This window comes from Amblyomma americanum, chromosome 4, assembly GCF_052857255.1.
Source record: "Amblyomma americanum isolate KBUSLIRL-KWMA chromosome 4, ASM5285725v1, whole genome shotgun sequence".
NCBI lineage: Eukaryota > Metazoa > Arthropoda > Arachnida > Ixodida > Ixodidae > Amblyomma > Amblyomma americanum.
In genome coordinates, this window is record NC_135500.1 from 207,098,749 (window position 1) to 207,107,093 (window position 8,345).

Below are 8,345 nucleotides of genomic sequence, written 5' to 3' on the forward strand. Positions count from 1 at the left end.
CATCCAGCCGTGACGGCTAGCATATGGTTGGGCGAGAGCGAATGGATCAACTCCACTTTGGGAGATTCTCATAAACATTGGACCAGTCGCCACAAGGTATGATGCAAAAAAGATTCAGAATATTAAGGAATAATCACAGGGCACTTGTTTCCCGTCGGACGAATAGGTCCCCACTGCGGTTGGCTTTTGGCACCGCCAAGGCACTTCTTCATTCCGCTTCAATAGCAAGCAAGAGCTTGTGCACCTATGGCGAAATGTTCTGTCTTTGATAGTACTGTATTGAAAAGTGATCAGGTGAAACTCCTGGAGAGGACATTGTAAGCTTTCACTCGGATGCGATCTTTCAGCACAGTCGCATTATACCAATGTTACAGCCCAACGGGCTGTGCTTGATTTCCTAACCGATTTTGAGCGCCAGACGTCAGCGTTACATTGCCGCGGCTAGGATCCACAACAGTTTTTTTTTCCAAAGTCAGGTCGCCCTATGGCAGGGCCTTTGCTAAAGTCTTGGTGCCTGCCGGAAGCCAGTTGCGCATTCCAAACTTCTTGAATCGGAGGATAAGTTTAAACCAATAGTGTGCTTCAAACAGCTGTTGTGTATAGATTTGAAATCGTTGGCGGTTCATCTGTGCCCAAGGCTGTCTCTGAAAAGAAAATTTTCTGAGGAATCATTTCGGAAACATTTCGGAAAGTACACTCGCTGGAAAGGTGACAGCAGTTATGTTGTTTTGTTCATGTCCTACATTCGTGGAGAAAAATTTTGAAAATTGAAAAACTGTAAGACACTGGCATAGAAACATTGAAGGTAATAGTTCATTCTTCCGATATGTAGCAAAATATTCTTTATATAGTGTTTCCAGCACTCGTATGGAGCAGTAAGGGCTGCCTTAGAAAACCAACGAGGAATGCTTTTGAAGATAGAAAAAAATGTTAATAGAAAGAAATGCAATTGTTTCTATTAACGTTTCTTTATTAACGTTTTTTCGTCAACTGATTGATTGATTAATTGATTGATTGATTTAGTGAGAACTTATAATATAGGAAAAAATTGCGCTCATTAATTTTTTCCCTTAAAAAATGCTTTTGTCCGGAATTGTACAGTATGACTTTAAAAGTGTCGAAAATCGCAACTCATTAGCCTTGGAGCAGACCTTGCCACACGCACAATATATTATCTTTGCAGCTTTCAGCCATCACAGTGACCCCACATCATTTACGATACTGTCAACAGAGCACAATATACCAGGACCAACAAGTACGTCCCATAAGGCCCGATATTTTCTAGGTATCGAATCGAGAGGGGTAAATTTCATTTTATCATTAATTGAGAATGACCGTTAAATAAAAAATAGAATAAATAATAAATGAGAAACTTGCGAGCTTGCATCGCTGTCATGTTCTCTCTCTCGGTAGGCACTGAAAACTTTGCGATGTTGGAAATGAATTAATAGTGTGCAGAACATCAAATAAGGAAGAAAAAAATGCTGCGGTACAGCATTTTTTATGGGATCATTTTGTCACATGTAAATTAGTTTGACGTGAAGAACATAAGAAGCTGCGCTCCACTTTCTTGCCTAAAATACAAGTTTGATAAGTAATTTATTTAGATGCACTTTTTTTAATCATTCCGTTGTCATATGAAATGGCTTAAAAGGAATCGGCTGGGTAACTCTGATAACAATGGAGATTGCATCCAACAAAACGCCAAATAAAACCATGCACATTAACTTTGCTCTCCCCAACGTTTTCATCCACTCGAGAGGGGCAGCGAATATATATGCATAAAATACACTTTGCGCTTTCTTGTACTGCAGTAAAATTCTTTTACTTCAGTTTCAGTCCTGAATCAAAATAAATTTATAACTATAACCAATTAGAGGTGAGAAAAATATTTCTTCAAGCAACCGGTTATTTCATTATTTGTTGTTACTCATATTCAAAGAGAATGCGTAGAGTGAATTCGGCGTCTGAAAGGTGGTGCAAAACTTAGGCCGATCACATACAAGTGGCAACAGGACACACAGTGCCTATAATTACTATTGACAGCTAGATCAGCTGTTCTCCGAAAAGCGGAGGAATGCAGATAGAACAGGGAATGTAAATTTCCGCTGCCGAAAATTAGCAAGGTTGAACAGAAGACCTGGGACTATATTTTGCTACCAATCTTTTTAACATCCTTTATTTCGCCCCTTATCATTGACTGCAGCCCACGGTGACGTCCGGCTGCTATTAGGCAAGGATTATCGCTCATCGGCTGCGTTATCAAAGGCCGGACTGACCAAAGGTAGGCAGGCAAAAGAAAGGAAGAGAAAGAAGAACGCTTACGAAGTACGACCCCAGGAAATATCGCAAGGAGATGACCACTGGTCGTCCGCGATCATCCAGCCATGACAGCAAGGCGGAAAGACACAAAACCGAGGATGCAGTAAACGCCGCCAGTAGAAAAACCTGTTGCAAACGATTTCCTCTTAATCGAACAAATTGGAAAACGCTAGAAAATATCATTCCTGCAGGGTGCGAGCGCTTATATACTTTATTATATATAAGCATTTATATAGATAGCCGAGCAGTAGCAGCCATTAGAGAGGCTCTAATGGAAGAAGCAACCTCGTCAGCGGAATCCAATTTGAGAGGAGCCAGAACATCCCCGATTGGCACGACAAGAACGTAGACATCATACTGGAGCCGGCGATGAGCGTGGTTTCCGCAGCGAGTATTGTCTGGATATCACTTTCTCCTTCCTCCACGCCTCTTCGGCAGATGTTGCTCAGAGCATCTCCTTCAGAATTTGTCTTGTGGCCACTGATTCCTTTCCTTGCTTCTGTGAAGGCGTCTTTTCCAAACTGCGCCGCAGCACTCTTTGCAAAGCAGCTATCATCTCTCTAGCAGGATATAGGCGTTTGTCTTGATGCACAGCTTTGTGTGATTTTTTTTCCTATGCCTCGTTCTATCTCCGTGATAAGCTGCAGGTGCCTTTCACAATAAATATTGTGAACTGGATTATGAAGTCATCCCTGACGCAATGACTGCATCCCAGCGACGCCGCGTACGACCAGAAGTTGTCCATGTAGTCCGTCTGAAGCCGTATTATGCGCGCTAAAGGCCGCTGCATTTCCATGCTCTATTTTAGCAAGATGCGTTTTTTTCCCTTACTAGTCGCATTATTTGTTTTAATGCATCGGGTCGATGCTTCTTTGAGAGGGGAGTAATGCCGCGAATATTTCCAGTGTTTGTTCGTTTTTCAAATCTGCCGCGACACCACCTTATCGCTTTGTTTGCGACGCAAGACGCGACTAGATTTATCTCGATTGATCGCAGCCAGGCAAAGCTGATTCTACGTTGTTCCGGAATGTTCTAGTAACTTTGCGCCCTTTATCTCGAATGTTCGCTATCAGCTTTAAATTGAGCACGGCCGACAGCGGCGGGCATTCTGTTCGACGACCGCCGAGCACGCTTGTCGCTTCGCCGCCGCCGAGTGATTCAGTCCATTTTGGGCGCAAGTCAGCCCAATAAACAGTTCTTTTAGAAGACCCTTTCGTCCGTCTTCATCGCTGCTTCGACTGCCGTCACCACTACGTGACAATATGCTACCCCTTATGTGCAAGCCAGAAGATAGCGCCCTTCATGCTGGAGCAGTTCTGTGCAGCCAGTATTCCACGTGCTATAAAAAAACATCAAACTAGAAGGGTGCACCGAAGGGTGCAGTGATCCGGGAGGAAAGCGCCCTTTGAGGATAAGCCGACCAGTATTGGGGCAAAATCATGTTTCCTTCATCAATTTCACTGATAGTAAAGTTCTTCCTCCGTCTTCGTAAAGAAATATCATAGCTCGAAAAGCTAAAGTCCCACGTCGTTTCTCTAAAGCCGTAACGTAAACCACGGCACCACCTGGCGAGGAAAGGCCCGAAGTGACATATATATCCACAAGCAATATCAATCCCTGTCACTTATTCCGGAGCAAATAAAATATTTTGCTTCGATAACTGAAACTCTTACGGCAACAGCGGCGCGTAGTCGCAGGCTAGGCAAAACGACAGGTCGCGTCGCGAGGGGGTAGGGGCTGAAAGACATCTCATACGCCGCTTCTGCTTGACGGATATTGTGAACAGTTCCAATTCATTTTCTTTTGTTGTTACCATGTGATACGTATTCAATAACAAAGCTTGCCTTACGCATGTATGCGAAGAATTTGTTGCGTGAAGCAAGGCGATAAAAATTGCAGTCTAGAAATTTAAGATCTAAGGGAGAGGCTCAGTACTTAGGAAGAAGCAAGAAAATGATCAACTCAATGTCATAGAATGCATGCATGTACGAAAAAACAAAATACCTAAGTTTCATTTACACAAAAAGAGATCGACCACAGTTTTCTCAGGTTAGAAACGCATCGTGAAAACAGCGTTAATGAAATACATAAAATCGGCATTTTATTAAATACGTAATTATCGATACAGCCAAGAGATTTCATAGAAACTCCCACGTGTTCGTGTAATGTAATCGTTGTTGTATAACGCTGTCTCAAGACGGCTGTGACTAGGTTTTTCATTGCGAGCTGAACATCTTTAAGGGTTAGCAGCGTCAGCCAGCCTCCGAAGGGTTATCTAGGGGAATATTTCTGCTTTAAGCACTATTTTTTTAGGTTAAAGTTCCATATTTTCTAATGCGGCATGCCCTTCTAAAACTGGCTTCAAGCCGCTAAATGCGCGGATTGAAAATTCGCACTTGTCTTCAGTATCACTCCTGGGAGAGACGCGGATTCGATCCCGGCAGCATTTCGATGGAGGCGAAATTCTAGAGGCCCGTGTACTGTGCGATGTCAGTCCACGTCAAAGAACCGCAGGTGGTCGAAATTTCCGGAGCCCTCCACTACGGCACTCGTCATAGCCTGAGTCGCTTCGGAACGTTAAATCTCCATAAACCATTCAGTATCATGGTTGGTAATCATCTGAAGTTTGTGCAAAGGGTACAATATGCAGAACTAAATACTGGCTGCATATCATCAAAGTAACATTACTGTTACGCGGGAATCATACACAGATATGGTAGGTGGGAAGTACGCTGTCGGAATAAACTGTCAAGCTACAGAGAGATCCATATTTCGACTTCCTGCTGGGATAATTATACGCAGAGAAAATAAGAGCTCTGAAGTACGTCGTAAGCCAATAATAATAATAATAATAATAATAATAATAATAATAATAATAATAATAATAATAATAATAATAATAATAATAATAATAATAATAATAATAATTGGTTTTTGGGGAAGAAAAGGCGCATTATCTGTCTAATATATCTGCGGACACCTGAACCGCGCCGTAAGGAAGAGATGAAGGAGGTAGTGAAAGAAGATAGAGGTGGCCGTAGTGAAGGGCTCCGGAATAGTTTCGACCACCTGGGGATCTTTAACGTGCACTGACATCGCACAGCACACGGGCGCCTTAGCGTTTTTCCTCCATAAAAACGCAGCCGCCGCGGTCGTGTTCGAACCCGGGAACTCCGGATCAGTAGTCGAGCGCCCTAACCACTGAACCATCAAGCGCAATAAATAAATCCGTGAGTTACCTCTCAGAGGTCTCTATTGTGCGTTGTTACTGAGGCTTCAAAGCTGCCTTACTCTCGAATTTTGTGTGAAGCTACAGCGAGGAAAATCTTTGAACATGCTGCACATCCGGATTTGTCGATACTGAATTACTGTAGAACATTTAGTGCCTCCTTAAAACCGAGTTTTTATATGCAACATATTCCATATTTTATTTCGCTTTCTACAAAAACGCAGGAAAACAAGGCACAAAAAAATCTCAAGCGACCGTCAAAACTCCAGCCCAGCTGGTACTTATCCCCTCCTGTATGATGTCGATGACACAAGTTAGCAATGTTTGGGGCTATCACTGAAATTCCCAGAATCTTTGCGAGTATGTCGCTGAATTAAAGCGCAAAGACGAACCAGTTGGTTTCGTTACACCAACATGAAACTCCCGAGTGGCACCAACGTGGCTAACCTGTGTCTAGCGTCCGATGGCCTCGGCTTCAAGAGAAATTGAAAATTGATTTTTGAGGAAAGGAAATAACGCAGTAACTGTCTCACATATTTCAGTGGACACCCGAACCGCGCCGTAAGGGAAGGAATCGCACAGCACATGGGCGCCTTTTCGCGTGTCGCCTCCATCGAAACTCGGCCGCTGCGGTCGGGTTCGAACCAGGGTACTCCGGATCAGTAGACGAGCGTCCTAACCACTGAACCACCGCAGCGGTCCTCAAGGGCGGTGCTTTTACTGGGATAAAGGAGGGAGGGAAAGAAGAAAGGAAGAAAGAGGTGCCGTAGTGGAGGGCTCCGGAATAATTTCGACTGGATTTGTTCTCTCTATTTGTGTGTGTGTCCACTTACGCACGCGCGTTCGCGGCGGCTAATTACCACGGAAGCGAGCTACTGAGTGACGACGAGGTCACGAACGTAGAGCCAGGCGTCGATTGATGCTGACATTTTGAAACGCACGGCTTCGGACGACCCGAAACATCCACACGTCCCATTGACAGCTACCGGCGTAAAAAATGCAAAGCTTCCAGGCGGTGGTTAGATTGCAGAAATTGTTATTCTGTTTAGTTAGATAATGAATTGCACGGAGGCAGTTATAGATAGCTGAAAAGAAAGACGGAACCTCGCAGCCACAGTGATGGAATGAGAGTAGGATCAACTGCAGAATTCACCAAACTCCGTCTAGAAAGCGCATGAAGAGAAGCCTGAGAACAATAATATTTTGTGCCTGAAAGCACCCACAGGAGCCCAACGGTGCGCAAATTGCCACACTGCGGCGAAGCGTCAACGAGTGGCTTGCTATGAACTTCAACAATAAAGGATTATGGAGGCGCAATTAAAGTAACGTACTTTTGCATTTTTAGATTGCCCAATGAAGTACGGCAAAGTTGTGTTCGAGCTCCTTTCTTCAACCTTCCAGTGAAAACCCTAAACAAATTCCGATAAGGCAAAAATAACTTTTTGGAATGATAAGTCAGATGCCATCACGCACTGATTTTCGCTTCATGAACTGCGCGTTGCTCGGTACAGAGTTTTTCGGGAGAGCTCAAGAAAGATTTGAAGTACTACCGCTCCTAGAGAATTTGCAACCTTACTCTTTCGTTCGGAAGACGACTGGGACGAGAAAAACAGAAATGGGAGTAGTTCATTTGGGGACCTCACAACTTTTGTTTCGAACTTCCCTTCCCGTTGAGCGTAATATATTTTAAATATTAAATAATACTTGACGAGCACACGATATTCGCACCTGCCATTTATGCTGAAGAAATAACGATACTTTTTCTGCTTCAGCGATATATTTATAGGGTGCAATATATCTAGCCTCAAATCTGACAGCCCTTACATTTGGAAGCCTGTCGTTTTCCACAGTTTCTCGCAATATACATGATATCAAAGAGGCTAAGAAAATTTAAAAAAAGCTAATTTCTCCTAGTATTTTAACATTTCCTGAGAGGGTAAAATCATTGACGGTGAAAGTCAGACAACATTGCACGGTCCGAACATGCGGCTGCTAAAAAAAATTGTTTAAATTTTTGATGAAAAGATTAAGTACCTAATGTATAGGCATATAAATAACAGGCCACAAAAGACAACACATGAGCAACCCCAAAAAAGTAGAAGCACAAAATAAAAAAACCTTTTATAACCTTAATAAATTCTTCTGAAAATTCAATCACTCTCTAAAGCACTGCAGCGCGGAAAATGAGAGCACATTGCGAACTTGACAAGCGAGAAGAAAGGAAAACAAATGTAAAAGGTTCGTTATTATCCGCAAAGAGCCGTACTTACTTTACGAAGTCAAGTGTGATTGCCCGCCGTCATACCCAGTAGCAGTGCCACCGGCGAGAAGGAAAAGGAACCAAAAAGAAAAACGAAGAATGCGGAAGCGAGAGCGATTTAACTTTCGTCCGATCCTATTCGAGGCCACTGCAAGCGATCCGACCCAGTGTTTGAGAGGTGCCGGCCCACGACGAGACACACAGCAACCGTTCCGGCTCCAGGCGAAAATGCATCTGAGGGCCCGAGACGGTGCCGCAGCCGCGGGAGCGGTGCCACGAGGGACCGCTCGTCTCTCTCTCTCTCTCTCTATCCTCTTCTCCTCCCATAGTCAGACACAGCAGAGGTGGCGCTCCGGTCAGAAAGTCTTGTTTCCGCCTCGTCGCTGCCGAAAGAAAGGGAGCATGCTTATATCAACAAAAAATGCGGGATATATGGGCCTACTGACGTATCGCAACTCTAGTGCTGTCTCTTGATAGTCTAATAAGGAAGCAGGAAAATTCGGGAAAAAATGGACGTGAAGAAGAGAGGACAGC

At 43.8% G+C, this 8,345-nt stretch overlaps 1 protein-coding gene across 1 annotated transcript in view; it reads right to left on the reverse strand.

Annotated features, from left to right (window-relative positions):
• LOC144127531 (gonadotropin-releasing hormone II receptor-like) overlaps positions 1 to 8,047 on the reverse strand; it is a 52,329-nt gene extending 44,282 nt beyond the window's left edge. The window contains exon 1 of the mRNA XM_077660523.1: positions 7,822 to 8,047. The gene's annotated coding sequence lies outside the window, so the exon portion shown is untranslated. The remainder of the gene's footprint in view (positions 1 to 7,821) is intronic.
• Positions 8,048 to 8,345: the final 298 nt, after the last annotated feature.